Below are 26,247 nucleotides of genomic sequence, written 5' to 3'. Positions count from 1 at the left end.
CACCTACTTCTGATCTCCCCAGGTGCCCTGCAGTTAGTCCAGGGCATAAAATTGAATTCTTGGTTCTGCTGCAGACTTTTCTTGAATACACATCTAAGGCAACATTCATGGAGATCTTAAGGACCAGAGCGGCAACCAGAGCTCACACCAATGCATTAGGCACTGACGCTTTCCCTGGGGAGGTCCCCAAGGTGCACAGAGCCCTCTCTGGCACAGCCACCACCTGGGCAGGGCTGAGCAGCTCAGGACCCAGGCAACTCAGGCTCCGCAAAGTCAAAGTTTCCCCACTGTTCAATCTGCCTAATCTGTTCAAAATACACCAGACGCTCCTACTGGTATGAGGCAAGGCTTCAGTTCTCTGCTGCACTCCTAAGGGTTCCATGGGTTGGACCAGCTTTGAGCATAGGAAGTGTCAGCGCATATCTGCCCAAAATACACCTTGTAGACAAACTCGCAGCAGCTCAGAATAAGATGTCTCAATGTCCTTAATGGATATAATCCGCTCCCCTCTCAATCCCCAGTCCTCCATCTGCAGCACTGGGGATGACGTACATCCGTATTTCACTTGAACATCACAGGGATAAGTACATTCAAGGCTAAGCAGCAAAGGAGCATGTAGGCCCCCAAAGAACACTGGCTGCTATTTATCAGCCATTTAATGAACTAATGATATAGTAAAGCCACACAAAAAAGACAAGATGCAAAAAGGGTTAAAAAGATCAAAACCATACTCTATGTGAAACATTCTTGTTCTTATTTTTTTTTTTTGTTGAAACTTCATATCTAGAAGAGCTTTGTCTCTGTCAATTCCACATACTTGTCTTGATAGTGTTTCTTACCCCATGGTAGTGACTTTTTGTAATGCTTTATTAGTTTCTAAAAAAAATCTAAAAATCACCAGATGACTTATAACAATGATTCATGTTATTGTTATTGCTCATTATTATCATTTGTCATATGAGACAATGCCTGGCTGTGCATTTTTCCTCTTTTAAAAGAGAAATCTGGCTCTGCTCTTAAGACTCCAAATTCTGTTTATTATACTAGCTGAAACATGTTTATTACGCTGTCATGTTTTTATATCCCTCCTGCTACCTTGTGCAAAACATACTTTTGCTCTGACCAAACCGTGAAAATTCTGTAAGGCTCTGTCCTCTCTGATCAAACCATTGATCCACCGAGTTCAACAGCCTCACGCGATGGTAGCCAGTATCTGACCCAGCAGATTGTCCTCCCCCTCTCAGTACCACACTGAATCCTGAGAGACACTCCATGGGGAAGATGGCTTCATGAATTCCAGTCCTAATTTGTGAGATTTCCTGAGTTTTAAGCTCTATTCTTTCCTAAAACTTGTGAGTTAGAAATGGTCAAGTCGTGCCTGTCTGTATGGCTGTTAGTATGACGGCATTTGATCAAGAGGAGAAGCTGCAGGAGACATATGTAATAGCTAAAAATAACAGTGATAGAGCAACAGTAATGACAACCCTATTTTCATGTTGCAGCTGGGATAAATTTGTGCAGAACCTTGGCCAAGAAGCTTTCCAGGCACTTAACTGAGCCTTTTGGACCCCTGAGCCACACTGACTCCATAGCTTGATGGCAAGAAGTCTGCCAAGCAACTTTCTGAACACAAATAGCAGTCAAAGAAAGTAACCTTACGGGAACTCAGTCACTGTTGATATCTCCTTGATTGTGGCCCGTATCTGAAAGACTAACAAGCTCTACCTTTTGGACCTGGCGTCTGGAAATGTGAATGTTCCTTCCTGAATTCTGCCGTTGAATCTAATGAATTGCATTACCTTCCCTACAAATCTTCCACTGTCAGAATTGTCTGTGCTTCGGTAAGCAATGGGACATTGCTAGAAACACAGTAAAGGTCCATCGTGGCATGAAAACCTCCCAAACAGTTTGCTTGGCATTGCAGCGATGTCAATATTTATTGTCACTGTCACAGACCCAGAAAGGTTACACAGACATGGCCAGGACGCTACGCTTGCAGTTCATATAGGGTTACATACAGCACTCTCCCTCCACTTTTGAATTTAAGAGATATTGCATCAGAACCGGTGCCAATGAGATGGGTTTTTCAATCAGTCCAAACACTGCTGGGAAAGGAAGGGAATCAGTGACTGACGTACCTGGGCTCCTGCTTCTTGCTCCACAGACACTGGCTGGGTTTGAACCCCGGAGGAGCGATGCTAACACTATAGTCCCGCAACTCCCTTAAGTCAACATAAGCAAATGCTGATGCTAAAAGAGGCAGTGCCAGCTTCCCACTGACCCAATCACTGTTTTCACTCTCCTTGCTTTCCCAGTGACTGCAAATAGTCATAAATACATATGGGGGGGGGGAGGAAAAAAGAGGTTAGTTTTAACCCAGAGCGTTGCCCCGTTCCCACTCACCATGTGACTGCACGAACATCTGGCAGAAGGGAGAGAGAGATGCAAGTGGCAATAAGCAGGCAGAAGACTGGAAGGTAAGCCAGGACCGCTTGTTCCAGATTAAGCTGATTGTGGAGCTAGCGAGCAACCGACAGCAGTTGTACAACGTTCCCTCAGGGCTGAAGAGGAGCGGAGGGCGGGTGTGCAAAAGTGGGAGGCAGGCTTCCCTGGTCCGTTATGTCTGGATTAGACAGAAAAAATGAAACCATTTTTCTGACTCTGAGAAAATGCCTTCAGAAATGTTTAAGCGAGACTAAACATAGCTAAAGTATCCTTCACTTACAAAGTTCTTCACTTTATCCATGATGACATCCAAAATCAAGTACTAATAATTTCTAATGAAACATAACCTAGTCAAGTTGCTCTCTTAAATCAAAATCATTGTCTCGTCTTTTTTTGAAATGAAAATCACTTGCCTCGTAAAAAGTTTTTATGTTTCAGAAAATGATATGGAGAATAATGTTTCTTAATAATGACTCTTATAACAGCATTACTTAAAACAATTAAATCAATTAGTTCAATAAAATTCTTCAACTGAACTGCAATATTTTGGCACTGTGACTGATTGAGTTTACTGCCTTTCCAATTAATGAAAGATTGGTTCCTTTAGCAATTACACTCTGATTAGTCTGCTGCAAGAATATTTTCCACTACTCATCCCCCACTGCTATCAAAGGACCTTTATCGCTGGATTTTCATTCTCTCTTTAATCCTAAATTAACAGTTTATCACAACACTTGCTTGGTAGAACGCTTGGAGAAAAACTGACTTTGAGTTTTATCCATGATAAAACTTCATTGACATAGGCAAATTCAAGAATCAACTTTACTAGACACTGGTGTGTCATGCCAGCTACAATCACCTAACATTTATGGTTTAATTTTAAAAATTGTTAGCTATGGCTGTTCAGGGACAAGTAAGAGTTAACATCAAAAAGTGGGATATAAAAGTAACTGTTTATCACAAAATAGCGTAGAGAATCTTTTCATAGCCCAAGTAATCAAGCTTCTGTCAAGGTGAGATAATTGTCAATCAAGGTCTCAATTCAAACACAGCTGCTAAAAATCAGAGAGAAATGAAGCCAAGCACTTCACTGCAGTTTGAGCACCTAACCCAGAAACGAGTACAGAGTCTTGCCAGTAGCTGAGACCTTGTCATAACTCCATACAGTTGTAAAAGCACTCACAAAAGAAGTCCAAATTGGAGAGTTTTGTCATTCTGAAGCTGAAGACAAATGTATTTACAATGCTGGTTAAAATCATGTTTAATGAAAAAAACTGTTAGTATATCAGTTTTGGGTTTTTTTTTTAAGTATTAAAGAAAAAGTGGTTCTTGACTTCCAATAGGCAATTAGTATTTTTTTTTTTTAATCAAATCCTATTAATAAAAGCTCTTTACTGGCTAAGCAGACTGAATGAACATGCCAGAGAAGACTGTGAGCGTGCTGCAATGAGCAGTCACCAGTCCTGCAAAGACTTGTGCTTCTTTGCTTCACTCTTGCCTGTTGAAAGTAATCAGAAATAACATATACAGGTATTGTTAAAACAGGGCTGTATTTATATTTATATCTTGTCACCATTAGTTTCCATGTCTTTTTTTGTTTTACTCAAATGTTAAAAATTATTTAACATGTTATAAGTTTTGACAATTGACTGTTATCTACAGTTTGAATTAAAATCTGGAAATCAACGGTTCTCACAGGAAATTAACTTTTTACTCTTATGTCCTGCACGTTCATACACCACTATTGTTTATCATATTATTGTGTAATTTTGTACAAATATCGATTAGTAATTTCGTAAATCTGAAAACCACAATTCCCAGGTGATGACCATGACCCTAGAAAAAGTCTAGAGAAAACAACCTCATTACGAGACATACCTTGCAATAGATGTTTGTTTAACTGGAAATCCGCAAGAGCAGCTGCCCAGTGCAACGGTACATATTTGCTTCTGAATCCTTTCTCAAAGGCACTATTTAAACATGTTGATGAACTGAGCTGGGTTTCTCCCCACCTCCATTCTAGCAAAACAAGGAGACTCAGAAGAAATTTTGTGTGTTTGTTTTTTTGTTATTGCAAGTAGTGCTGTGTGGTGAGAAATTTACTTTCTATAGTCCTATTTAAATACGAAGGTGGGAAACTTCCATATTCCTGTACAGATGCAATGTCTGTGTGCACTGCTCAGTGACATTTCTATTTGAAAATGAATATACTTCTATTTCTAGAAGTGTTTGTGTATAGAGCTCCTTCTTATCCATATTTGGCTTGCTATTAAAGATCTGCCTACTCTAGCTTCACCACTTTGGCAAGAGGGAAATGAGAATTACTGTATAGAGAATATCAGTCCAATTCAAGATACACGACTTGTTTCTGATCTGGTTCTGATCTACATTAAACTGTAAAAACTGGGAATGATAACAAGGGGTTTATGATGTGTGCAGCTGGACAGCTGGACTAGCTATCAGTAAATTTCACACAGCATCCTGAACAGCAACAGTGATAACAGAGATTTTTCAATCACCCTGTAATGGACTAAGTTCAATGCTTTGACCTAAAGGGGAGAGTTTGCATCTCCTGAGCCAGTCATTCTTTATACTTCTTTTCTGTGCTCTGTTTTACCCATTCTTCTGCCAATGTCTGGATGGGAATCCCTTCAGCCTGTCAACATGTAACTTTGATTAGCTGAAGAAATTTCTCAAAGTGCTCCTTCTCTCTTGGAGTTGCTTTCTGCAACCACTCTAGCTCCAAACAAAAAGGAATCAGGAGAGACAAAAGGCAAGTCATCAATGGATCATGACTGAGGTGGTGTCACTCTTCTCCTCCACCGTTGGCCAACGATGGAAACAGTCAGAAAGGGCTTGGTCCAATGTCCCTTCTACTCCTGTGGGCAGCATTTATGCACGTGACCAACTTCACACTTGCATGGGGGAAGAGCTGAGCTAACTTAACAGAACACTAAGTGCAACAAAAGCAAACTTTCTCAGAGCAGGAATGATGTTTCCACGGTAAAATAGAAACAAAAAAGTAAAAGATGAATCATGCTTTTAAGATGTGTGAGAGTTCTGTGACTCCTATTTCAAACAAAACTAGAAGAGTCCATCAGCCACGTTTACCCTTTCGTTTGCTTTGTGTCTTCACCTGTGTTGGTGTCTATAGGCAATAAATGATAAAGCAGAAACATGGACTGAATCCTGAGATACTTATTCAGGCTAAATGCTTATTACTGGCAAATGAAGATCTGTCTGAGTAACCTTATCATCCCCTAATTTTTTCACTGCAAAAAGGAAAAATACTGAAAAATCCTATTCCTGCAGCACCCAGCAATTTTGCTCTTCTCATTTTCAATAATCAGAACATTACCAACTAACCTGTTTTAAAACCAAGAAGGGTAAAAGCATGCCTCCTAACAGGACTTGTGGTAGGCTTGAGAAGCTAAGGCTTGTTCCTTAAATTTTAACCTCTGGTTTCATAGTGGAATTTTCTGATTCTTGTTAACTTACCTTGTCTTTTTTCCTCCTCTGCAATGTCTTTAACATTAATTGCTGAAATATGACTGTTAAATTTTCAGATGTAATTGCTGGATAAATTTAAGAAAAAAAAAGGAGAACATGAGCTATATTAGGAATCAAAAGTGTTCTATAAAATGAGATCATTAACTGCTAGAAAAACAGGAAGTTGTTATATTTTTTGTGGCAATGTTATGGAATTTTCTTTTTACTTTGAAATAAACTTTTCTTTACCTTGAAGAAAAACTCTACCATTTTTAGTAGTGTGTAGAGAACTACTATGATGGTTATGGTGGTTATGAAATCCAAATCATCAAGACTAGATGGTAATCTTGACTACTACTACTTGCAAAACTCATCAGTGGTATTGACATCCTAATATTCAGTTCTGAGAGGAAAAGTGTGTGAATAATTTCCTCCTTATTTCACAATGATTTTGTGAAAACCAGTTGGTGCTTGTAGGGTGTTTTGATTGGGAAAAATGCTGCACAAAGCTCACCTTTTAATTGTACCTCAATATAATATTTTAAAACATTTAAAATGTATTTATTAATAACACAATTTTTTTATTAATTCCCTTGAATGCTGAACTCTTTAGCTATGACATGGTCTAGCAACTGATATCTTACACAAGGCTGTGCCTTGCATGATTTGAAATTGAAATCCGAAATATTGACAAGATGGTGAATCCTCTCCTTCTCTGAATGTTACACACTCAGATAATACTATTAATTTTATTAGTGATGAAAATTATCATGCTGTGGTTCTGAATTTTTGCTTTCTGGTGCTAATGGTTTACAGTCACCAACTAAAATCATGTCAAATTATGTACCCAGGGTGTCTGTCACATGACTTTCAAGATCTGTAGTCTGTGGCTCACTGATGGTCCTTTGGACAGTTGGTAAGATGTAACACGTGAGGTTGTATTTCCAGATTAACCTGATAAAATTTCTGTCATAAGAATAAAGTAATAAGAAGAAATCTTAGCAACCAGTGAGGTTCACTAAGAAGTGCTAGATTAATCACAGAAGCAATGAAAATGTATAGTTAACTTCAAAACAATCCATCGTGCCTTGGAAGAGTGGTACATTCAATAAATGATGTGATACTGGTAGAACTTTTTAAGCATGGACCAAGATTTTTTCCATCTCTTGTAGGTCTCTTTCATCCATACCTTTGTCATCTCAAGTTTATACTTCAAATATGTGCTGGTTGGTACTGTCCATAAGGAAACCTGAGAAGTGTCAACTGTTTCAACACGTAGGCACTGACCTCCTGAGGAATAGTGGGAGGTTGTTCCTACCACGTTGCCCTGATGCATCACACTGTTTTCTGCTGTTTTTTTAAAGATAGCTCAAATGCTGCTTTCTGGCATCCATTATTTGAAAAACTCATTTTTGTCTTACGCATGATAAAGATCGACAGAGCTGCCGTGGTTTACTCAGCTGATATTATGTGGGTATTTGCCCTTGGGGTCTGAAAGCTGTTTTCTGATGAAGGCCCTTAAAAGTAGAACTTATCCCTCTTCTTCCAGTTCTCCTTTCCCCAGTTTTATACGCACAAGTGAAAGAAAGAGATGTAAAGAGAAAGAAAGAATATGATGACTTGCTGTCTTAGAAGGATTTCTTTGCACATTGATGAATAGGACTGAAGATAACTGGTGTGCGAAATATGAATACAGGATCTGAAAGGGAAAAAAAGATGAATTACTAGTGCTTCATGGTGATAATTCTTTTGAAAAGTGGATAGGTTGGTGTTTTAGTCATATTCTGTTCAGAGGTAGGTGCCATAAGACCTGTAGAATTCTATTATTCCTTTATTTATATTACTGGACAGTATTTTCTAAATTTTTTAGTGTTTCAGCTTTTGGCCCTGAATACTGCAATGTTAGATACTGGGTTGCACTTGGAAAGAAGGCCTTACGACAGAAGGTTGAAAGTGTATGATCTATTTCTCATCTTCTAGTGCTCTAATACTTGATTTTGTGGAGCATGACATCTATCCTATTATATGGTCCTGCAGAAACTGAGCAACAAGTTAGGCAGTAACATTCAAATACTGTGGCACTTCAAAAGAGTTGCCCCCCAAAATACTACCAAAATTATTTCAAGGATCTCTATGACTCAATTGAATGTGAAGGGCTTTTTGATTCATGCTGTGTAAAAACCCAGCGTCTGTAGTTTATATCAGGGCAACATCTGAAACACATCGCATCTCTCTCTTTCTGACTATGGGAGTAAATTCTCAAAAAATAGCCTTCCCTTCTCATTACCAGCTAATGATGTACATTTATGATCTGTTTGAGTTTCTTCATCCAACCGTGTTCTTCCTGACTTATGGGAAAGATGTGTTTGTTCAGCCTCACTGTTCAGCCAATTCAGTAATGAATATCCACTCTTACTGGCTGACATGAAACACAGAAGAAACTGTTCCACTTTAATGTACAGTCTTCATATGCAAGTCACAGTATAATAATCAGACCTAATGGGCAAGGTGGAAAAGGTTTTTTGGTTTTTTTACTGTAAATTTTGGCTTTCCCACCCAAGTTCTTAAAACCCACAATTTGGAGCAAAAATATGTGTATTTAGGAATACTTTTGTAGCAGTTTTCTTTAAAAGATATTATTATTTGGTGGAAGGAATTTTGCCTATTATAGGCATTTCCTACAAAAGTTATTTTAGTTAAAAAAATAAAACCACTTCACAAAAGGAAAACATTCAATCAGGTCAACCTACGAATTTATACAAATGCATAATGCCACTGTTACCCTGACATGCACAGGGGAGCTCATAGAGGAAAATAGTCTCGGAAAGTTACTTAATCATTTTCAAAGTAAACGATTAGAAAAATAAATAGGTACCAAAAAGATAAACACATTCGATTACTTCCAGCAATGCACTCCTGTCTTCTGTGTTATCCTGGAGAGTGGCTCAAATAATTGCTCAAAAAGAATGCACTGGAGTCTACAAGTTAAATTTCTGATGCCATTTAGTTAAATTGGGTCGTTAAATACAAGAACTAAGGATGTGGTTCTCTACACAAAAGTGCCTTTATGCCACTCCGGCAGTACAGAAGGGCTGTAAAACAAGTAACGCAATTAATGCCTGACTGAATGCCCACTGGCACCGACTGGAACAGTAAAACGAAAACTAACCCCAAATTTTTCTACAGATTTTTCTAAAAGAAAAGTCCTATAACTGTTATCAAAACCACTAGCAACTAGAATAGAAATAAATCCACTGATTTTTAATTTGATTTTTAAGACAGGACTTCAGAAAGTCATTGAAGTTGTGAAAAAGATGCACTCGTAGAGTGCAAAGGCTTCTGTGGATTTGGTTTTCTTTGTCTTTTGTCGAAGTTGTAACAGGAAAACAAGTATTTTTGATAAAACTGCTGACATAACTTTACTAATAGCACCTCTAACAGAGATTGTTACAATGTGTATTTACTCAGGTACAGCATTAAATAAGAAATGTGAACTCACCATAGCAACCCCTGCATCACATTGCAGATATGCTGCTTCTAAGATACGGCAAACGTTTCTGAAGAAATACACATGAATATTAGGTAAACATCTATCAATTCCAAATTGTGTTTCAAAAATACTTTGCTCTACAGTATAGCAAAAAAGGAGCATAACTTGATGCTATTTAAATTATTAATGTACTACTGGACTTTACTTTTCATTGTCTCGTTATTATTGCCTCAAAATGTGAGTTTAGACAACTCCCCAACTCACTGTGCCAAAAATTGTGGCAAATAAATACATTATTGAGCTCCTCAAAAAAATGTCCCTGCGAATCCTTACACTCCCTACTAGTTGAGGAAACCGACTGTCCTTTTCAGGCCTCCTCCTGCTGATGGCCTGAGATCATGCAAAAACACTACTGTTCACCATAAGGCATTCAGTAGAATTATGTGAATACAGTTAAGATTGGAAGTAGGTTTACTGTTGAACTGTCTCGTAGCCCGCTTTTAGGGGTATGACTGTTTCATTATTCCTCAGCTCTTTGTTTTCCTTGTGAATTTTATCAGCTAGTACATGTCCCTTTAATTTGTCGTTATTCAGCATGGCTTTCCATCTTTTGCATGGACAAAATATCATCATATTTACAAAGTTACTTCTTGGGTTTTTTTGCTTAAGTGTTTTCATCCTTTCAGTCAGTCTTCTGTGATTGATATAAGCATTTTTTTTTGTGTTAAATTTAATTTTAGCATTTTTCCTTTGGAGGCCTGATCCTTAATATATCCAGTATTACTTATATCTTAATAAAAAGCTTTTGGGTTGCTGCTGTTGTACCATTGGCTCCAATTTGATCAAAATCCTTGGCAGGTTGCCTGTTCATGTGCATCAACTTTAAATCACTATTGCAGCACCTAAAGCAAGTTCCTGATGATGTCCAGTGGTTTGCTATGTCTCCCACAATCAAGATTTTGCTGCCAGATCTTCCTTATACTTTACCCAAATTTCCCTTCTTCACAGCAGAGTTTAATCCTGGAAGGAGAAGTAAGTGATCACATCTGCTTTGGTCTTTTCTTAATATTAAGAAACTATATTCTCTCCTCCCAGATCCCACTTTGTAGAGGGGGAACACCCATCTTCTCGCGTTGCCTGGGAAGACTGATGAAGACAACCAGTATTCTGTTTTGCCACATAAGGTTGTCTCTGTAGGCTCTTTCATCACTGCTGGCCAACTTTCTTGGGAGATATGTGCCTACGTCTTCAATCTGTTGGTTATGTGCTGTAGCTTGAGCACAGGTGCATCGTGTGAACAACTCAGGAACCGTGCATAGCTCCAGGGCTACAAGCTTCCCTCTTCTCTGTATCTAGTCCACGGGGACCACTTGGAGAAGGAAAAGGTGGAGAGAAGGCTGCTAGTTCTGCTAAATTGCTAGTATGCAATATGGTTGTCTTTTCTTGCTCCTTCTTCCAAGTCTACTTTAGACTACTTGGACTGAGCAACTAACTGATTTGTCAGTGAACTGGTTATTTTAAGATCTCTACTATTTTCTGAAGAAAGGAAGAGATTGCACTAGTGTTATTCAAAATAGTGGCTCACTGGGATGCAAACTGACACATACATCTGTGATTGTCTAAAGCCAGTATACTAAGACGAACTGTAATGTACCTGGATGCTTGTGGTCTATGGAAACAGTGGGGCTTTACCCCTACAGATTTCTTATACCAAATATCACAAAACTAACAAAATAACATTATGTGATCACCACAGAATCAGCTGCCTGCTAAACCTCCGATGTGTTATCCAGTGCAATCATCAATAGCAATTACTTTTTACGCTTCACAGCAGAAAGCTCTGCACTTTGCAGAAAACAGGAACAGCTCTTGGTAGTTCTTTTATACCTCAGGAGCGCCTCTCCCACATCAGCCCGGCCAACAGAAAGGGGCTTCCCTTAAGAAGACTTTGCCACGCTCTAACACCTATTTGTTTTTATGAGAGAATAGACACTGAATCCTGGGCTCGCCCAATAGACCTGTGTCCACAACTATGCTAAAATAATCAAAAAATGTTGCTATTTTTCTAAAATAACAGGTCTGACAAACATTATTTTTAATCTTAGGGGGACTTTAAGGGTTCACCTATCACTGTTATTTGCATTTTAATAATATTTCCAGCCTTCTAAGGTTCAGCAGAATAAATTGCATGAAGAATGCAGCCACCTAAACAAAACAATAAATGAATGAAGTCCATGTTCTTGGGACTAATGAGGAAAGAAAAGAAGATGTTACTGCAAAATATTCAGGTTTCTTCAATATATGAAATTTCTCTGAAATGCTGAAGTACGGCAGAGCAGGAGAAATGAGAAGATCCAACAGGTCAGATATGTTCTAGATTGATATCCTTCCATTCAGTTTTCTGAATGATGTGTTAGAAATATTATAGGTCTCAGGTATGAAGAGTGAAAAATTCTGAGCTATAAGCAAAGAAATTAATATGCTAAAATGTCAACTGAGAATTATGAAAATAGCTGTGCTTTTGCCAGAAAAAGAATGTGAAGTTGAGCAATTATAGTAGTGTTCAGAAACAGCTCCAATGGCATAGATCTAAATAAAGAAATATCAGAAGAATTAACACAGTTATTAAAATGCAAAAATTCTGTGTTCTGTAATAATTATTAGAATGAGTGCTCTTAAGAAATACAACCTATTTTTTGTAATATCTTCAAAATATATGGGTGTGATTTAAAGAAATTGGGATCTTCCTAAATAGAGGAGATGGGAAAAGATTTGTTTGGAACAGGCTCAAATTACTCTTTAGGGATTCTGGTTTGCCAGAGGTGAGATGAAGTGAATTAGCAGGAGTAAGACTAACATGTCTTTAGTTACACTGTCCTCACTATTACTGAGAAATATGTGCCAACAGACACAGATCAGGATTAAGATGTGTCTTAATCACTGTCATCATACTGTCATCAAATCGATGGAATTTCTGTCTTCGAATATTCATTGTCTTTCACGCTCAAAAAATGCAATTTCTCCTTTGATATACAAAAAGTAGTGTTCTTTCAACCCTGAAAACTCAGACTCGTGAATTTTCAGACCTACATGGCTGAATTTGGAGAACAGAAAAGCACAATGTCAAGGAATATAGATTTGATAAATTCTGCATGGCTAAAACTTGTTTTCGCCTCGCTGATGGGGGATGCCAACATACCAAAGCCCTGAGCAGGTTCCAACACTTCCTTTCCCTTTCCCTCTCTCCCCAGGCTTGTACCACCTGCTGTTTCAGTAGCAATCCCATTCACTTTGTGGCTTTAACAGGACTAAAACTGTTATCACTCATCTTTTGATAAATACATGTTATGTCGCCTGCAGTTAACACCAAAAGACAGAGGGAAATATGCCAAGGCAGTATAAAGTGGATGCAGTTTTAATGAAATGCTATTCTTTAAGTGCACAAACTCCCCTGTAATAGTAAGTTTGTTCTTTGTTGTTTTTTGACCTGTGATGTCCGTTCTGCTGCACTGTTTCAGGCCACAAGTGAGTCATCTACTGCCTTCCCTGCCTTTAAATGTTGGAGTGGGCTCCAGTCAACCAACAGGATTTGGGTATAAATATTTCAAAGGTTATTCTTGCACTAGAAACACAATATATCTCCCCAAACATGCGATCACTTGAATGTATTCAATGTTGTTCAACACATCCATTCACTAAAGACCGAAACATTTTTGATTAATGATATATCTTACAGGTCTTCCTCAGCCTTAAACTAGTCAATCTGGGATTGACGCTCATATTGTTCTAATTGGTTTTCATAGCAATTGTGCTGAACCAAGTAATTTAAAAATGTGTATACAGACCCTAAAGACTTGTCAAAAATACAGAAGTTCATGTTTAGAATGACTGTGGAAATCTAAGCTAGTGGGATGCTAAGTACAAAAGGTCATTTAGTGCAGATCAGAGCAATATAATATGCACCGTTTTTGCATTCGTCATTAAGGAAAAAGGATGTCTTGCGTATTTTGTAGCAGAAATAATCAGCAGCTTTTAGAATAAAAATACATACGTGTTGACCATCCATACTACTGTTGCAATCTTTAGGTTATGCTTTGATTTTACTTGTTTCAAACTGCACTCTTTCTTCTGGAAGTTACATTAATGAGTTTTATTTCTTCTGCTTTACCGTATTTGGTCCCATTTATAACTGACTTATTATACCAACAGCTTTCAACTATTTTAAATTTACAGACTTCTAATGAATTTTGAATGAGTAAGGATTCTCTGCAGTGAGTTTGATCCTACTGACAAAAGCTTTTCTTAGGTACCTCTCAAGGACTCTCAGAAATTGCCCACTCCAGTCAAGTTAAAAGGTTAAAACTCCAGCTGTATTCTATAAAGTCTCTGCTGCCATGCTGGACTCCCCAGATTCTTCCTCTTTGCTAAGCAGTGAACCATTTATTACCTTGGCATGCTCCCTTCATTGGTCCTGAGAATTCATGCTATTCCAAAATTAGATGGTTCAAGAAGGTCTTCTCTCTGTGGTATAGAAATGCAAAAACCTCAAGCATATTGTGAATATTTTTGGTAGCAGAGGCAGAGATTCAGTTAAAGCCTCGAAGTATTTCAAAGGCCTCATCATCAATCAGCATGTCTCCATTCCATCAGAAATAAGTGGGTTTTTTTTCTTATGAACTAACATGTTTCCCCACTGAAGATGTTTAAAAATCTGATGTAGAAATCTATTGATGAAGTGCATCCACCTCAGATGTAATTTATTTTTATTAAAGCACCTTTTCCCTACTGGTTTTCTATTTACTTGCTTTCACAGAGGGTTATTTATATTTAGGGTACGGGATGATGCACAGAGAGCTAAGGGATGGTCCCCGGTGTTGCTGTGTGTTGGTGACATGCCCTAGTCCCAGGTAACCCCAGCTGCGGTGGGTCTCATGGGCACACCTTTCCTCTGCCTTGGGGTCTGGTGCTGCTGGGTGAAGACCCCACCCTGGCTCTGCATGCCCCAGGATGGGTGCCCTCTCCTTGGCAGGCTCCAACCCAGGCCCCCACCAGGACGGGTGGCCTCCATCCCAGACGTGCTGGGCGAGGAGCTGTATTTAATCTCTGATTTTTACTCCCTTGCCATGGCTGCCCATCAGTACAAAACGTGCTGCGGCTCCGGTGAGAAGGGATGGTTCATCTGGCACTGGTGAAACCCCGCCAAAGAATGCCTGCCTCAGAAGTTGTGTGACAATTTACACCTTCGTTCTCATTCAAAAATTTTTTTTAAGCTGCTCACTGTGATCGGTTTTGATTGTCCCTTTGCTCAGCGTAGGGATACTGTAAATTGTGACCCTGTAGCAGCACAGTTTGTCATACGGTACATGAGCTGTGCCGTGGCTTCCTGACTTTTCTAATCCTCCTTCCCAAGCAATGATATCTCTGCAGGTCTTTTTTTTGTGGTTGGTTTTTTTTTTTTGTTTTCTTTTTATTTTTGGTACTACCTGGGCTTGGTTTCAGGTTGGCTGATTAATCCAACACACATCCACCACAAGAATGCCAGCTCCCAAAACAAGGAATTGCTGGTTGTGGTTCTCAGATGACCTGAATAATAATATGCCCAAAACTTATTATAAAATAGTAACAATCTAGATTAGTCTTCAAGACCTAGGTCTATGCATTTACTTTAGTTTAAGTGATGGAAGTAGTCTAGCCAGCTTGGCTTTGATTTTCTTATATTAGCTCGAGACCCTTGTGGTTAACTATCACAGGGATATATCTGTAACATCACTTGTCCCTGCTAAAGTAAATCCAGGTCACTAAACCCTCCCCAGCCTGTATCGAAATGAGTCAAAGGTCTGCCTATGTGGCTCTCCAAGCAAGCACGACCGAAGTATACCATTTTCTGTAACTAGTGACATCCAGGGGTGTGATGTAGCCAGCATCACATTCAGCTGCCTTTGAGTCAGTCCCTGGCTTCAACCGATGAGTTTCTACTTATAATTCGATTTATTCAAAATGGCCTTTGGCACCAGTACAGACCAGAGCTTGGACTTTGGTCTCTGGATCCAAGGAGGGGAGCCCTGTCAGTCTCCCACCCCCTGCCTCTTCCCCGCACAAAACGTCAGCCACATTAGAGAGCCATGGAAATAGCTCATGACATCCTGCTGTATGTGTTGCTGTAGATATTCACTGGGTGGATCCATTCATTAAAAATCGCATCGCATCCCCTTGCTTCATTAACCTTGCCTCAAAAGAATGCATTTCTTTACTTTTCCTCCACCTGCCTTACTCCTGATGGAAACAATCTGTTCTATGTATTGCAACCTGGAGCTATAAATTATTGTTTTATAGTGCTTAATGTTCTATTTTTCTTAAAACGTCATTTCTTATTTTCTTTCTGGGGGAAAAAAAAAAAGTTCACATCAGCTTTGTAAAAACTAAATGTCAGCATTTACGTGGCTCACAGAAGTACCACAAATCTTCCACTGTTGCCATCTCAGATTTCGGAACAGCATAACATATTTTTTGCCATATCTGTGTTTTTGTGCAGTGTTTTCAATTTACAATATTTGAAAAATAACGTTTCTTTCTCTTTTGCAGTGAACATTTCTGTTTGACATCACATAGTAATTCCTCATCAATGGTGCTTGAAATAAGCGAGCATTAAAGACCGATATATTGTATGGTTTACTGCTGAGTATGCACCGTGCACCAGCCAAGAGAATGGGACACCCTCAGTGTTGAACAGATTTAGAAAACGACTAAGCCTCTCTCACAGACTTACTGGTACAAATGGTCCCTTTTTAACATTGCACTCCAAAGTTAAATTTGTCAAATCACACTTCTTCTCTTATTTCTTTTTGTTTTTTTTTTTTTCTTTTTTTTTTTTTCCCCAGCTATTTGATTCAAAGAAACAAAGAGATCCGATAATCCACAGCTTTTTCTTACTGGAAATACTTTGAGTAATTTCTTTTACTGTCCTTTGCTCTGCCACTGCAGTAACTTTTCCATAGATGATCATTACAGATACATTTAACAATAAAGTAATGAGTAACACAACACAAACACATCCATTCTCTTAATTAAATGAGCTACAGCTTTTTGGCTGAAACAAACAATAATATTATTTATAACTCAAATTACATTACATAAACTGTGCTCTCATCTATAAAGAGACTGTAAATGGCATGGTAGGGTTCCACATTTGCTTTTTTCTTTTTTTTTTTTCCCCCCAATGACTTTCCTGTTGACCTCTCTTTTAATTTACAAATAAAACCATGACTTTCTTAAGTGCCAGCACTGAAAATTCACCCTGGGATCTGAGATCAAGCTGTGTTCTTTCTGCTTTATGCCAAAATAGACTCCAGTTCACCTCCCCAGCACTGAGGTGGCTCTGCAGGGCTGGCAGGAATGAAAAGCAATAACAGTACTTTTGCCAGTAAAAAGACGAAGTGAATAAACTCTCTCAGAAGTAGGAAGATACCAATTTTTGAGTCAGTTTCACAGAAAACAGCTGTTGTTTGAAACAAATGCTTGTGGCAGAGCTGGGGTTTGATGTCTCATTGGTTGATGCTCCTCTGCAACCTTCCTTCCCTTCTCGCCTTTGGTCTTTCCAGCTCAGCTTGTAGATGAATGAAGCTGAGGTGTTTGAGGCTGTGACTGCACAGCCTTTTTCCCTGGTAGCAGTGCTGGACTCGGGTGTTTCTGCTCTCTTCTGACTGTTTTCACCCTTACGCTTGTGTTGGAACTGGAGCTGCTCTGTGCATCAGATGGAGTGGGTTTTTGTGGAGGTCCCCATGCTCATCTTTTCGGAGCCAGGTCCTAAGACGGTTCTGCAAACAGTTGTGCTGTCGGGGCTATATGCTCACCCCTCTGCTTCTGTATTTGCTGTTTTTGTGGGACATCAACTGAAATCTAGGGAAGGCAATTTCTTAATTATTTTTCCCCAATCCTGATCAGAGATGAACATCTCTCCAGTTCTTTGCACTTAGCTACAAAACCTTCCAAAATTTGTGTTTCTGAAAGTCAGTCTTCCAGGTACTAGTTGGCAAATATATCTTTACAGTGGGGGTCTGATGGAAATACAGTGCTTTGGGATGAAGCATGAAGACTTAAGTCTGGGGTGCCTGGATTCCTTTGGGAACTGGGTGTCTCTGTGGCGCTCAGGCACCTACACACACTGGGACACGGGGACCTAGTGTTCTCCTGCCACGGAGCCCATCATGGGAGAAAGGCTCCCTCCTTGCCGAGGACAGGAGCTTCCACAGGGCAGAGAGGGGTGGGCAGAGCAGAGAGGGTGCAGTGACTGACAACAGTCAAAAACGATGGAAACAGGGACTGCTGTTTGTTTTCAGAAGCTGTAATTATTCCTGCTGCCAACTGGGAGTGCTGGGGCTCCTGAGAGGTGAGAACTATGCTCTTAGGAAAATGCTAACAGGGGCGGCCAGGCAAAGACAGGATTGTATTCAAAGACACACATGAAACCCTCTTCCCAGGCTGCAGTGGGTCTCAGCACTCTTGGGAGAACGCACTTTCAGCTGTTTAATCATCTAATTAACTGTGGTTTATTTCTCAATTATTAAAGAGGATAGAGAAAAGGTAAAGATACATAAAGACTGCTGCCCCTGGAGCTCTTTCAGGCTGTGGACCACAGAATCCCAAATTCAAAGTCTGGGAAATATTTGGCTAAGGTCCTGTTGGTTCTTAGGGAAATGTGTAGAAGGCAGGAAAATGACCATGTAAAGTTCAGGATGAGCTGCTGATGCCGAGATTGTCAGCTGCCTGGCACTGCCCTCCTCTCCCGGTGGCTGTCCCCTGCAAGCCCCTCTGAGAGCACTGAGCTCATCGTCCAGTGCCGCAGCAATCCTTCTGGAGAGCCTGGCCAACATCGAGAAGCAAAGCTGAACAATTATCTTCACTTTCTAACAGGACAGATTTAACATGAGAAGAAGCATTGAGCCACTGGCTATTTGCGCTGGCATTTACAGTTCCTTCTGCTGACACGTCCCCTGTGAAATGTGATTCTCTGCACTGTCTCAATGGGTTTAAGGAAACAGAAATTTAATGGAACCAGATTTTTGATCTCATGTATAATTTGGCCCACTGGATGTGCACTGACATGTAGACTAGAGAAAAGGACGATAATTACAAAAGCAGATTAAAATAGCTTCTAAACAAACCAGAGATTTATGCAGAATTTCTTCTAGTAGAAGTGACTCTGGTGCTTGCTTTGGCTGGTGTGATGCACTTATTATTTTTTTTTTTCTTAATGCACTTTGTAGACTACTTCTGCAAATATGCAGTTGAGGCGTCATTTTAATAACCACAGCAATTTGCATATGCACTTGTTTCTGCCTGAGGGGTAAATATCTGCACGTGGCAGAAAACGTATCTGTGATACTGAACTCCTGTGAAGCTCTGCTCTCCCACCAGCAACCCCCAAAAAGGTAATTCTTTTTCAGGAGTAAAACCAAATGCACGGAAGTAGAGAGATTCACAGTTAAGACAACAACTACTTTTTCCTCTTAGCTCGATACAATTTGTTTATGTATTACAGCATCTGCTGCAGGTTATGTAAGATCTGTTGCAAGAATTTGTGATATCCGATGAATAAAGGCCAAAGTCTCAGTTTAGGTTTGAATTTTCAGGGTTTAGTGAATTCTGCTCTAACCTTGTCCCAGGTCTTACTGCTCCAGTTGGTACAAGTGCAACTGATCTCTTTCTGTGATTAATGGCAAAACTACTGCCAGTGAGTGCCTTGAGGTTGCCACCCCTGTGTGTTAGGTGCTGTACAAGTGTAATCAAAGGGCATTCCTTGGGTCAGAGTGCTAAAATTCACATACTAGTTAACAGGCAAATGTCTTTTTGAATTGGATGGACTGCTGGATTACATTATCAGAAGCAACCTTTGCATTTTATGAGTTGTCATTTAAATTAGAAGAATGATCGTCAGAATCAAAATTCTGTCCTTAACTCAATTTTTAATATTCAGACTACACGGATATCCATTTTGACATCACACAAATTAGTTAGCAATCAGAAAGCTTAATCCTGATCATTTGATTCAGATGAGTAGTCTCACTGGGGTTAACTGAAGTGCTCATAAGAATAATATGAACATGGTTACTTAGTTCTTTCTTAGATAAGATTAAATACCTTTTTTTCCCTCAAGGCCGCTGACAAGAGAAATTAGCTGAAACTCACAAATATCCAGTTATGATCTAGTCCAAACCACATACATTCCCAAGGAGAAAAATAAAAATAAGTTAATTTTGACATGAGGAGCTTGTTGATTTTAATATCAGAGTGAAGACAAAGTAATACTACTGGATTACCATAATTAACTAGGCCAATTTAAAACAAACAAACAAACAAACAAAACCATGCAGACAAATTGAATTCATAAATTAACTGGATTCTGCATAAAAATAAAGTATTTCGCATGCATGACTTGCAAATGTACACTTTTCCTGCGGACAAACGAGTGTGTGCTCATTTAATTACATAACGCACACTATCACATACCTAAGAGTACGCAGAACAACAGATTAAAGGACATATGGACAAAGCGATCATGGCACTTCTTGACTTCTTAGCTGTTGAGTTGGCAATTAAAACACTATGTTTGTCACACAGGTGAAATGCACTTTGGGAAGACAGGCAATATACACTTAATTATTGCTCTTTATTTCATGAATATATAATCTAGAGGAGATAAGTGTTTTTAATCAGTATGAATAGATATTGCATACAGAAAGCTGCATGAAAGAAATGCTGAGATCTGTGGAGTGATCCCTCCACACCGAAGAACATTTTTAGTACAGATTGCACCTGCAAAAGTGAACGTTGTGACAATCCCTACTAACAATCACATTGTGATGCTTCAGAGTTAACAAAGAGTTGTTAAAGTCCTATACTCTATATTCAATCCTAAATTTTATACCTATATATTAAATTCCATAAAGTCCTATATTCTGTTGCTGGTGTGTTAGTACATAAAATGTTGACCTGTCCCACAGACAAAGCTGGGCTGTTGCTCCAGGTGGTGCAGTGGGAGGGGACCATCTCTGAACAGCAGTTAGCTCAGTAAACATGGGGTAGGGAACAGCATCGTTTATTTTGACCAAATAACCAATAACTATGGCTGGAATAAAGATTCATTGAATTAAGGTTATGCTTGCAACCTTTGGCATTTTCTGCCTCTTGATTTCTTAATTGGGTAAATATCTATTACACTTTGCTCGGTTGATTAAGTAGTATTTCCAGGTTTGCTTTTGTGTTTATTTATATCTTTAAAATAAAAAATCACAGAAAAACAAGTCAACAGGAATAGTTTAAGTCTTTTGGCACTTTAAAATTAATTTATTTTTGGGAAAGCATGGCTTTACACTCAGTCCACATAAAAAGCTACCACATGCTCTTGGTGAAACCTCCCAGGACATTTCACCTTCAGTCTGAGCCCAAATGGAAATTTTTAGAAAGGAAGAATTTTTGAGGTTACTAATGTGTTGTAATACAGCAGAAGTAGATAAGAAATCGTTGCAGTGTTCTGAGCCAATGTGTTCCAGCACCTACGTCACCACCTCTGCACCTGGAAAACCAGTGTGTTCTTTTCTTCAGGAATCTCCTAGCTCCTCTTCTTCCCATCCTCAGTCCTTTCTTTCATCCCACTTGTGTTTTTCTCTGTAAAAATATATGTTAGCTACCGGACAAGTGAGAGAGCAGCATGACTTAGTGGACAACAGAAGAGAGATGGGTAGGCACAACAAGAGACAACACACAATAAGAAAATGGTGGAGCAGATTGTGGAGGACAGTCAGGCTGTATGTAAATTCAGGCTGATACTGGGTTGAGACAAAAATAGAGTATTTAATGTATGCCCGTGGCAATTATCAATATTAATAGGACTATGTAATGGCTGTTAGAAGCATAGAACTAGGAGAATAAAAATTGATCATAGAATTTATACAAACCATTATGATAATTTAAATCCTTATGATCCGTGTTTACTTATGTCTTAGGGTAGAATAATGAACCTTTAATTGCAGGCAAGCAATTTTGTGTCAGAATAAATCACAACTTGGGTGCAGTGATACCATTTATCCAACAACGCAGTTGATCTTGGCACTCATTCGGTATTATTTATATTAAGTTTTAATGCAAAGCATCTGAAGCACTTTGTTAATAAAGTTGTTAGATACAACCTGTATACAATGAAATGTTCACCATCCTTCCCCCTCTTCTTCCTTTTGACACACACAGGGCTTATTTTTACAGAACAACTTCACTTTTTGATCTCTAAACTAAAGGGAACAATGAGCCAAACAAAATAAAACACACATGCAATAAGCACAGTTGATTTCTGAGGCTGGAAGGGTGAAATGTGGAATGACTTCTTGTTCCAGGAATGTTTTGTTAAGCATTCAGAAATATTGTTTTCTGAAGGAACTATACAGATTAAATGGTCTGGAACCATATCATATCAAAAGATTGATGACCGTATTTTAAAAGCAGGAGATCTTAATCTTAGCCTAGAATAGAGTAAGAAGTATCTGTGTTAATTTATTCTAGTTTCTGTGTGTATTAAACAAGATGTGACCTGTCCTGAACTTGAGACTCATTTGAGAAGTAATATAAAATGTTATTAAAGGACAGACATGCTAACAGGATAGTAAAAAACCCACCCTATGTCAACACTCAGAACCTGAAAGGTCCATAGCCAGCAAACTCCCCTTCATATATTACCAGAAGTGGTCTGAGCTGGAGGTCTGAGAAGGCTTTTTACCATTTAAAGGCAAGTTTTGTGGCCTTTGCAATGCCCTAGCATGTTCATGGGAGACGTGCTAGCCAGTGAGCAAGCTGCTGTGGGGGGAGCCTGGCATGGGGACGTAGGTTTACTCCACCTCTGTTAAAAATCTCTATTTCTGTTAAAATCTCCGTCACTAACACATGCTTGAAATAGAAGATATAAAACCATAAGAAAAATGACAAGGTTATCGGTTACAAATCAAGGGAATACAATTATAGTGACCTTCAGGTAATTATTAAACTAAGGAGAATGAAGTAGTTCTAACTTTCTGTACCAATATGGGAACTAAATAAGAGGAAATTTATGCAATGTTACCTAAAAAAAAAATTCCCCGATTCTGGTGGCCAATATTTTATAACGGTCAAAATCCCAAACTCAACCACCTAGCCCCCACCCCAGCCCCCTAAAAGTTATGCAGACTTTACAAATAAATTGCAAACGCTCTGGCAAGAATTGAGTACCAAAGACATAAACAGGATATGTCTACTTTTCTCATCTGCTTCAGCTACTTATCTTGCCATCTGCAATGCCTTATTACATACCTATATATATATGTATATATTTAAATTAGACCTTGAAAACAAGTAGAAAACCAGAAAGATGTCACAAAGTAAAATCTAGACTATAACATTCCTATTTCAGGTTAAACAAAGATTGATTGTATCACCAGCATACTGGCACTGGCAGGAACTGGAGGTGATTAGAGAAAGAATGAGAATGAATTGCAGGAAGTTCAGAACACTATCATACCATTATCCTTCTTCATATAGATATAAAATAATATATGAAAATATATAAAAATGTTATTCTAAAATTTCAAATGGCAGTAGTAATGTTCTAGTTCATATTGTAACTGTTAATAAACTAGATCTATTTCAAACAGAGTATTATAAAGTCTAATTAAGAACTAAATTTGAGTTGAGTTATATTTAGGGTAAATGCAGTACTAAAGACTTCAAGTTAAAAGCATTTCTCCGTGAAGTAAAATTATTTTTTGTGCTTTGCATATTATTGGGCTAATTAATGTCTGGACTCAACATAAGTAACTTTTTTCCAGGAAAGGACTTGATGTACCATATTTTACCCAAACTGTATTATTTTTTATATGTTTAATATAAATTTCTAGTGAAAAACTTGCAAAATTAAGAGAAAATCTTATTTTGCACAACCTATTTCACAATTAAGCCTCTCCGAAACTAAAGTGATTAAGTGAGCAGAACCATCTTGCTTGTTTTGCTCATATCATTTTTATATAATCCGCTTACTGTTGATATTTCCTGAGTTCATATTGCAGCCTTTTATTCTTGATCTCTCTTTAAGGATGATTTTCCAATTAGTACTGAAATACACATGCCGACTTGAACACACAAGCCTTCCTTACCAGAAGTTTAAGGCTGCGAGTTCAAGCACTCAAAGAATATAGAAACTCAAGAATCAAGACTGCCAGTGAATTCTCAGGTCATGTCCCTTTTACAACTACGCATAATCTTTAATGATCTTTCCCTGTTCTCTGTTGCTGTGCCCACTAGGATTTTTTCAGAGGTTTTAGTTTGCTCAGCTCTGGAAGGTGGTTCCTCCACCTCAAGAAGGTCGCTGACGAAACTTAAGATTTTATTTCAAAACCTGAAGAGATTTACCATAAGTCATATTTCTACTTCATATTGATCACTCATTAGCTGTTAAAGCATGAAAATTATATATAGGCATATAAAGTGTTTGCCTTAGCTTGTTATCCATCATGGAAAAATCCAGCTCAAATAAAACTGGATGAGGTTATAAGGCACTAACCTCACTGGTCAATAGTGGGAAGTATTGGAGAGCCTGATGTTAGCGGGGACTTGGAGTGGCAATTTCTTATGGATTGCATTGGCTGGAATGCAATCCGTAAGGAATATAAGAAAATGGAAAGCTCAAATTCATTATTGGCTTGGTAGAGTTTTTACTTTGTTTTTTTTTTCTTTTCAAAACTCAATTTTCAACAGCGTGGCATGTCCACATTCTTCCCTGTCATGGACAGCTCTGTAAACATGACACAAAGGGTAAAGCACAGGAGAAGGAAGGATTAGATGTAACCACTGGGTGGCATTTTAGATGCTTTCACTTCTGGGAGCTCTTAAGTAGCTCATAGTCCTTCTCCGAGCCGAGAGACAAATCTTGGTAGAGCAAGATTAGAAAAAAACGTATGAGATGGGCTGAAACTAACCCTAAATTGAGGTCCAGTTTGGCAAACATTTTGAGCCTAAAAATACCCTAATAATTTGTAAAATATTGCAGTATTTCTTCAGAAAATTTCCAAAGCAAAATATTGCAACTTTCTATTTTGAAACAACTAATTTGTTTCAAAATTGACCAAAGTGTTACAGCAGTGTTAAGGAAGTGTTAAATAACCTCAGAATGAAATGATACAACACAATTCGAGCATCTAGCCTGGCTGAATTGCCACAGACTACAGTGGGCCATTATGCAGAAAGTACTAATAAGGCATAGTCTCATATCTATGAGGGAGGGGAAAAAAGGGACCTATTTAATAATAATTTAACACCATTTCTAGTTACGTTTTCTCTGAGTTCAGCCTAGTACAACGCTTCGTTGCAATCAATCTGCCTTGGCTTGCTAAAGAACAAAATGCAAACAGATTCAGAAATTAAGGACATGACCTCATGGACTTGAATACCTGCCCTACCTTGTGATTGTCATTAACTCATAGCTGTTGACCAAAGGGATCATAAAAGTTTTGTCGCAATTAATGAAAGATACTGAATTTTGAAATCCAGAGACACATCTGTTAAATTAATCAACAGTAGTTAGCTTGACTATGGTTATTCATGCTTTATTTTATTGTGAAATAGGAGATGACCTATTTTACTTGTCAATGTTTAATTAATGATATTCAGAGTAGTAAGAAATTAAAATACTTAAAACCTAGTTAAATTAGAATTATTCCTAATTATTGCAGTTAAAGGAACCTTCAGGATTTTTGAGCTGAAAAAAGCCCATTCAGGTACTGAGTCTGAAAAAAATTTAAACATTCAATTTATATCTGGAGTTCAGATTTTAGTTTGCAGTTCAAAAATATCTCTCTTTTTGTGAAAGCATGTAAACTAATACTTGATCAGCACTTCCTTGAATCAGGGGCAACTGTACAGTACAACTAATATCAACTTTAAAATATATTAAAATAGCATTAAGAATATACTCAATATGTAAAGGAAATTACAAGCTGACATCAAAGGAACTGAGGATATTGCAGGGACATTAGAATTTCTCATTATACTAAGGTGTTACATTAAAAGTTGCATAAGAAAAAGATAAGTTACCTAAAACCTGACTTTTACCCAAGGTAGATTTATTTCTTTGTAGAGTTATTAAAACACTTTATTATTTGCAATGTATTTGGTAAAATTAATTTATTTGCACTTTGCATGTTTTCTGTAACTTACTATGTTTGTTGTTGAAAAATTATTTTCTCACCACTGTTTTTAAGATCCATTTTATCAGCCATTATTTGAAACACTGCATTTTTTTGGCATCTGAAATTGCAGAGAAGAGTATCAATCGCAATCACCTCAAAGAGATTTCAACTAGGTATAAGCAGATTTCTGATACTGATTAAAGAGTTGAAACTTATAAAGTGTTTCTACATCAGAGAATTTTTTTTGTTTCATTAGAAACAAAATTATTTTTTTATTCCTTACCATAAATTGTGTCCAAATTTTTCTGTGTGTGGCTGTTGCTGTAAATAAATCATAGAATCATAGGACGGTTGGAAGGGACCTTTAAAAGACCTTAAATTTTAGCCACCTGATCTTGTTGCAAAAGGAAAGAAAACTGAGGGAGAAAATGCTATCAACATCACAGCAGATAAGGCAGTATAGACAACATTTTAAGACCAAATATTGTAAAGCACCAGAGAAATACAAATATGAAGGCCTTATGAAATCAAGATGGAGACCTGGTAACCTGCATCCTTGTGGAGCTAATGGAGGTGACTTAACTGCTGCAAAATGTCAGCGTGTGTTATAAAGCTACTTAT

The 26,247-nt window shown here is 38.2% G+C and overlaps 1 long non-coding RNA gene across 3 annotated transcripts in view; it reads left to right on the top strand.

Moving 5' to 3' along the window:
- Positions 1–1,061: 1,061 nt before the first annotated feature.
- LOC128912515 (uncharacterized) overlaps positions 1,062–26,247 on the top strand; it is a 58,075-nt gene continuing 32,889 nt past the window's right edge. For 2 of the 3 annotated variants that reach the window (XR_008467654.1, XR_008467653.1), the window contains exons 1-3: positions 1,064–1,309; positions 1,503–2,477; positions 7,107–7,209. This is a non-coding gene — a long non-coding RNA (uncharacterized LOC128912515). Of the gene's footprint in view, positions 1,310–1,502; positions 2,478–7,106; positions 7,210–26,247 lie in introns of all 3 variants that reach the window. The other variant, XR_008467655.1, reaches the window with a different exon arrangement.

Source organism: Rissa tridactyla, chromosome 1 (assembly GCF_028500815.1).
Source record: "Rissa tridactyla isolate bRisTri1 chromosome 1, bRisTri1.patW.cur.20221130, whole genome shotgun sequence".
Lineage (NCBI taxonomy): Eukaryota > Metazoa > Chordata > Aves > Charadriiformes > Laridae > Rissa > Rissa tridactyla.
The sequence above is the reverse complement of the archived record's forward strand: the minus strand, read 5'-3'. Positions and strand labels throughout refer to the sequence as shown.